Genomic DNA, 6,908 nt, shown 5'->3' on the forward strand with positions numbered 1-6,908 from the left:
CCTTTACCAACTGCCTCTCCTTAACACTTAACCTACTCTAACATTTAACATTTTTACCTGACCGTAAAATTTCCTACTTAAACTTAAAATAGCACCGCCTGCTAACCCATAACCCAGTGTTTCTTAAAGTGGTTGTAAACCCTTACAAACCACTTTGACCTACAGGTAAGCCTAGATTAAGAAAATTTAAAATGGGCTATGGCGCTAAAACCCTGTGCATGTGCAACTCTGTGCATACAAATATGTGCTTTGGATATGACCGTGCTAGTAAATATTACTTATCTATATCTATATAAAGTGCTAGTGTTATCGTACAATGTGTGTACAGTGCTACATATATATTCTACTATTGTTATAAATATCACATTCATAAAAAATTCAGACTGAACAGGAAATTACAAATATGCAAAAAATGCTATTTAAAAGTGCAATTCAATTGATCTCAGCAGTCCTATAAAGAATCGTGCAACAGAATTGTGCAAAAAAAAAATTAGTGCAGAAAATTTGTCCCAAAGAACGTCCTTCAATACAAAAAAAATAAATAAATCGCTAAAGAGTCGCATACTGCAGTATTTCAAGAGGTGGTGGTAGAGTAAGGTGACTAGTGCAAAAAAGGCAATGTAGAGGGAAAACACTCCTCCCCGGTGCGCCACTCAGTGTTATGAGAATATGATTGCTCTCACCAGATCAAGCACCCTCATGGGGTTAACCGAGCCTTCACAGTATGAGCCACTGTGCTGCTGCTTAGACACTGCTGCTGGTGCGCTGGGGGAATGCTCACTCTTCACTTCAAAGTATGCTCCGTGGTTATATGCATAAGGGAGGAGAGAGAAGCATATCCATGGTGCAAATACGTTTTTTTAAAACATTTTATTTCATTATGCAAGGAAAATTACTCACAATTTGTTTAAAATGGTTTGCGTGTGTAAACAAAGGAAACAAACTCCGCCGGCCGATGCTACTGCTGGCAATGGAAAGGTGCATGTCCGTGGCCACGCCCTACGCGTTTCGTCAGAGCGACGTCTTCTGGAGCCTTCTGGTTGCCTTTTTTGCACTAGTCACCTTACTCTACCACCACCTCTTGAAATACTGCAGTATGCGACTCTTTATTGATTTTTGAATGCGATTCTAAAAAAAAAAATTTTTTGTATTGAAGGACATTCTTTGGGACAAATTTTCTGCACAATTTTTTTTTGCACAATTCTGTTGCACGATTCTTTATAGGACTGCTGAGATCAATTGAATTGCACTTTTAAATAGCATTTTTTGCATATTTGTAATTTCCTGTTCAGTCTGTATTTTTTATGAATGTGATATTTATAACAATAGTAGAATATATATGTAGCACTGTACACACATTGTACGATAACACTAGCACTTTATATAGATATAGATAAGTAATATTTACTAGCACGGTCATATCCAAAGCACATATTTGTATGCACAGAGTTGCACATGCACAGGGTTTTAGCGTCATAGGCCATTTTTAATTTTTTATCTTTCGCCTCCTCCCCTTATTTAAGGGCAGAGGATCTAGGCACAGGCAGCTTCAACCCTTTAGTAATTTCTTTATTTATAGGTTTTCCTCTTTTTATGTATTTATTTTATTTTTTATAAACTAAGGAAATAGTCCGTAGCGCGACTTCATATATCTATTTTAAGCCTAGATTAAGGCTTACCTGTAGGTCCAAGAAATATCTTGTAAACCTGCACGGTTTAGGAGATATTTGCAAAAAGACAGGAACCACTGTCTACGGCGCATGCACCATCGACAGCGGCGCACAGGCGCACTGAGCATGCCGCTGCTAACAGCGATATTCGCGGGAGTGACATCATCGCGGCTCCAGCCAATCACAGTGCCGGAGCCCCGATACCCAGAAAGAAGATGGATGCTCCATGGAAGAGAGGACAGCGGTGACATCGCTGGTTCCTGTGTCAGGTAAGTGACACATAATGGGCTACTATGCGATGCATAGTAGTCCATTATGCTTTATCTTTGCAGTGAAACAAAGAGGAAGTAAAACCATCAGGGTTTACTTCCTCTTTAACTCCAGTCCTCAAAGCACCCAGACAGGTCATGTTTTTAGGATTTCCCTCAGATGAAATGGCTGTGGTAATTACTAAGGGAGTGAAACTAATAAAATCACACATGACCTGTTGGGGCGCCTTGAGGACTGATGTTGACAAACACTGCCATAACCTAACATCGAATATAATTCCATAACACTATGCCTATCTCTCTCTCTGTGCCAAACTTATTTTTTAACATACGCCTTGGATCTAAAGTATATCTAATGCCAATTCCTGTTTTATTTTGTATACTTGAATAGGGATTCATTCAAACCCATATGTCCCATTTGGGAGATTTCCATTCATTTCCAGTCCTGTATACACAACAGAAAACTAGAGGAAACGCCTCCAAAGATAGGGTAATTCCCTTTTTTAAACAGATGTTACTGGAAAATTTGTACCTATTGGTAGATTTCCCCTGTATTCCTGTTCTGGTGACAACTATAAAAAATATATATCACCTCCACTTCCAATCTTGATTCTAATCAGTGGTGGTGCATCCATAAGGGCACACGGGCGCTACCCCCTCTCTCCTGTCACCCCTCTAGCCTCAATAGATTCATGCATTGCACAAATTTATCTATGGCCGCCGCTTCCACATTCTTTTCAGGCGCCTAGCCCCTTTTCTGGCGCAGGGCGCCTGAATTACAACGGTGGGGGGTGTCTTTCTGAAGCACCTGATTAGAGCCATAGGCTCTAATATGCGTCAAAAAAGGTGACCTGCGAGCGCCTTTCTGGGCGCTCGCAGGTCACTCAGCTGTGTTAGAAAATCAAATGAATATTCGCATTAGTAAGACTTAACCACCTCTCCGCCAATTAGGTGCTCGAATCTGTTACCCGTCACCTGATTGGCTGAAATGACAGACGCTGTGATTGGGCGCCAGGTGTCCAATCATAGGAAAGGACCGGAAGAGAGGATGGGAGAAGACATCGAGGAGCTGTCCCACCGAGATAGATAAGTGCAGCCGGTGGGCCGGCGGGGGGGGGGGGCACACTGGTAGCATTTGATATGGCACAGTGGCTGCGCTTGATGGGGCACAGTGGGAGCAATTGATGGGCACAGTGGTGGCAATTGATGGGCACAGCTGGAGAAATTGATGGTCACAGTGGCAGAAATTGATGGTCACAGTGGTTGCATTTTTTGGGGCACAGTGGCTGCATTTGATAAAACAGTGGCTGCATTTGATGGGCACAATGGTGGCAATTGATGGGCACAGTGGCTGCATTTGATGGACACAGTGGCTGTGTTTGATGGCACAGTGGCTACATTTGATGTCACAGTGGCAGCAATAGATGGGCACAGTGGCTGCGTTTGATGGCACAGTGTTGCCAATTGATGGGCACAGTGGCTGCATTTGATGGACACAGTGGCTGCGTTTGATGGGCACAGTGGTGACAATTGATGGGCACAGTGGCTGCGTTTGATGGCACAGTGATGAAAATTGATGGGCACAGTGGCTGCGTTTGATGGCACAGTGGCTGTGTTTGATGGACACAGTGATGGCAATTGATGGGCACAGTGTCGGCAATTGATGGGCACAGCGGTTGTGTTTGATGGCACAGTGGCGGCAATTGATGGCACAGTGGCAGCAATTGATGGGCACAGTGGCTACGTTTGAAGGACACAGTGGCGGCAATTGATGGGCACAGTATATGCATTTGATGGCAAAGTGGCATCAATTGATGGGCACAGTGGCTGCGATTGATGGCACAATGGCTGCTATTGATGGTACAGTGAGGCTGCAATTGATGGGTTTTTTTTCAGAATTTTTCAGTTTGTTTGCGCCCCCGCAAAAAAGATAAAAAGGAAGAATGTATTTCCCTAGTGGGGACACAGAGAGCAGTAAAAAAATTTAAAGGGTTCTAACCCCTCACCGTTCTATCCAAAATTAAAAAACTTTAGATATATTTTAACCCCCTCACCCTTGACCCTAAGGGCATTTAATTTAATTCTTAATCTCATTACCAAGGCAAAAAAAACCTGCAAACTAATTTAGCACCAGAACTATTGTCCCTTGAATTAAATGTATTAGTGCCGAAACTAACATTCCTAACCCAAATAAGGACACCACCACTATATACCCATGTATACAGTATAAATTACTCTGGTTTTCAGTACACTCATCATTGTTCATGCTAGCAATGGTTGACACCACAAGGAAACTTCATGGCCCTCCATTTTATCAGAAATCTCTCTATCTTACTGTGCCTTGCTCTGCTACTTACCTTATGTCCCACAGCAGAGATCACTGGAAGTCAACTTGTCTTGTTGGTTGCAATTATAAGGCAGCCTCCAAGCAACCATTACTTTATAGAGGACATTTGAGAGCTTAGACGAGTTTGCCCCAACCCCTTCCCCAGATTTCGGCTTCCATCTGCTTGAAGGCTCATGCCACTGCTAACCGAGATCTCATTATTCAGGTCTATTCATTATGTACAGCCTTCCTGTATTTAAATGATGGTATAGACATATATCATAGTTTTGGAGTGTTTGGATTAATGCATAAGAGCAGTTTAACTTCAATGCAACAGTGAGCACTGAAAAAATGCTTGCTATCACACAGAGATTTCTCCACAAGTCTGAAATCTTATTGATTGATGAAGTATCATTCTGTTTTTGGCACTGAAGTAGAAAACTGTAATGACCATCAAACCAGTAAAGGTCTTGGCCTGCATAGCTGGAGACCTCTAGTGGTAAGGACTGGAACTAGCTGGGAGAAGACAGTGATTATTGCTAGCGGCTATAGCTGGTTGTACCCAAGTTGATCGATCAACCATTTTAGTACATTCAGCATGCCCACACATGGTTCCTGCTGAACCAGACAAAATTCTAACTGTATGGCCTGCCTAAAAGTTACTTTTATGGCATGTTCCATGTAATAAAGAATCTCAAGAGGAAACGCTCTATGATATGCATCTCTATACTTAGATAAGGTAACATTATCTGATTAAAGAATAATTCCAGTAACAAGTGAAACCAATTAGCAAGCTGTACAACAAAAATGACAGCTGTCCTAAAATCACAATGTTTCTTCAGTACAACTTAGGACCCCATTTACACATAACACAGTTCACTGGAATGCACAAATTCTCACATGTTGGAGGCACTACTTTAAGCATCCAATTCCATTTTGATCAACTGTCAAAATGCAAACAAGTCTTGCCTTTTTATCACTGCAGCACAATATATAGAGCATTATGGTGTGCACCCCATGCTCAATGCATAGAGCATAAGTATCTGCACATTGAAATACATTTTAAAAGTAACTTTGAATGGTAACCACTTTAAAGCACATCAGCAGTGTGTTATGCTGTGTTCACCTGGCCAGACTTTTCGACAGCAAAGGTCTGACGGAACAAATCTGGCAGACAATTTGATCGTGTGTGGGCTTCATCAGACCTTTGCTGTTGAAAAGGTGGACGGACTTTATATTTAGAACATGTTTCCAATTTTTGCAACAGACTTGAGTCCAGTCGAAAAATCCATTCGTCTGTATGCTAGTCTGATGGACGAAAACCGACGCTAGGGCAGCTATTGGCTACTGGCTATGAACTTCTTTATTCTAGTCCTGTCGTTTGTCATCACGTTCGAATCTGTCAGACTTTGGTGTGATTGTGTGTGTCCAAGACCGTTGGTTCAGAAAGTCCGTCGGAACTGCGCAAAAAGTCCGTCGGGAAGACCGTTGGACCTAGTCTGCCGGAAAGTCGAAAAATCAAAAGTCCCCATTTTGGAGGCTTATATGCATGTTACTGATCATAAAAAGGGTATGGGAGCCCAGAAACTGCCCATTTAGGGCTTGGAATGCAAAATCAAATGGGTAAAGAGGCGACGTTTAGGCTGAACTTTTGTTCGGTTTGAACTGTTCACTCAACTATATTTGAAAGTAAACACAGTAGCTTAGTGTATAAATAGAAAGCCTGTTGCGCTTCCCCTTTAAAGTGGAGGACCACCCTGAAAAAAAAAGTACGTAATATTCTGTAAAAAATTTGAAATTTATTTTATTTTTTTACTCACCAGAAACCCTTGTTGCTAGGCAGTCTTCCTAATCTGCCTATTCCGCGACGCTGTTTCTTCAATTCCTCCTCCTCGGCGAGCGGCCTCATTGTCTTCTGGGACATGTGTGTCCCAGGAAACAACGGGGCCATTCACAAAGCGCTGTGCGGCTCGCGCATGTGCAGTAGGAAACGGGCAGTGAAGCCGCAATGCTCCACTGCCTTTCCCTTAGTTTGGATGGCGGCGCCGGCAGCCGATTCAATGGACAGATCGGCCTCGGGGCGGCTGACATAGCGGGCTCACTGAAAGGTAAGTGTCCTTATTAAAAGTCAGCAGCTACAGTGTTTGTAGCTGCTGACTTAAAAAAAAACAAAAAAACGTCCGGAACCCCCCTTTAAATATATGTGTATCAGCAAACGTGCAGTAAAGAATCAAATTGTGCCAAAACTCAATAGATAATCTCCAAATAAAGAGATAACAATAAAAAAAATCTATAAAATACATTCATGTATATAATATTCCACAACATTCAAATCACAAACAGTTAAAATAATAGAAGTAAATTACTCCACAATGAAGAATAAAGTCCATCCACAGTGAAAAGTACTGCTTAAATATCCTGGGGTCACTCTTCTGCTCCCACACCAAACATGAGCTCTTATTAAAGATATCAGACCTCTGAATGAAGGTCATAAACAAATGAAGACTATCCAATGCAATTGTCAGATGAACCTCCACAAATAGGCATCACATCTCCTCAAAGTATCATGTACAGAAAGTGGAACAGGACATACTCACAGGCCAATTATGGTAAAAGGCTCCAATAGGCACTCACATGGGGAAG

The sequence above is a fragment of the Lithobates pipiens genome, unplaced genomic scaffold, assembly GCF_037356315.1.
Source record: "Lithobates pipiens isolate NorthernLeopardFrog02 unplaced genomic scaffold, aLitPip1_a1.2 Scaffold_16, whole genome shotgun sequence".
Classification (NCBI taxonomy): Eukaryota; Metazoa; Chordata; class Amphibia; order Anura; family Ranidae; genus Lithobates; species Lithobates pipiens.